Genomic DNA, 695 nt, shown 5'->3' with positions numbered 1-695 from the left:
GATGCAGTTGATTTTTCTCTTTCTGAATGAGTTCAAATCACTCCAGGTAATCAAAGGTGTCCTAACTCAACTGGAGTTCCCCTACAAACTGGAGGTACTTGCACACTTGCTGAGATGGATGGGTATAAGCAAATTACTGCATAGTATAAGTACCAAAGCAAAGCTTTGGTTATCTTGATAGTTGAGGGGCTGCCTATTAACTACAGATAGGAAATGTGACATAAAAATAATGTGGAGTTTTTTTAAAAGTATACTCTGATTTCTGGAATAAAATATCTTTATAGGAAAATAATAAAAAGGATATTTAAGAAGGAGGAAACAACTACCATATCAAATGAAGTTGCTAGTCTGCTAAAAATAAAAGATGTGTGCAATTTTTAAAACGTATGTGTAGATTTAAAGAGCCTCTAACAATGCAGGTGTCTCTTCACTGAAAACAGGCCTATGGCAATGTAGAGTTGCAATTTTTGAATCATAAATAGTAATCAAATTATAAATTAAAAAAAATACAAGTTTAAGTTCAAAGGAATACACAAAAGACTAATAGATATTTAACAGAGTAATGACCCAGTCACTTGAGGGAAAAGTCAATTACCTTGAGAACAAGCTGATGTTCATCTTTTTTCCTTCTTGATCTATTAAAATGAATGTTCAGCTTTGAATGCCACATTTTATTATCTCATCTGTATTTAGGA

This window comes from Ovis canadensis, chromosome X (assembly GCF_042477335.2).
Source record: "Ovis canadensis isolate MfBH-ARS-UI-01 breed Bighorn chromosome X, ARS-UI_OviCan_v2, whole genome shotgun sequence".
NCBI classification, from domain to species: domain Eukaryota; kingdom Metazoa; phylum Chordata; class Mammalia; order Artiodactyla; family Bovidae; genus Ovis; species Ovis canadensis.
Note: the sequence above shows the minus strand (reverse complement) of the source record.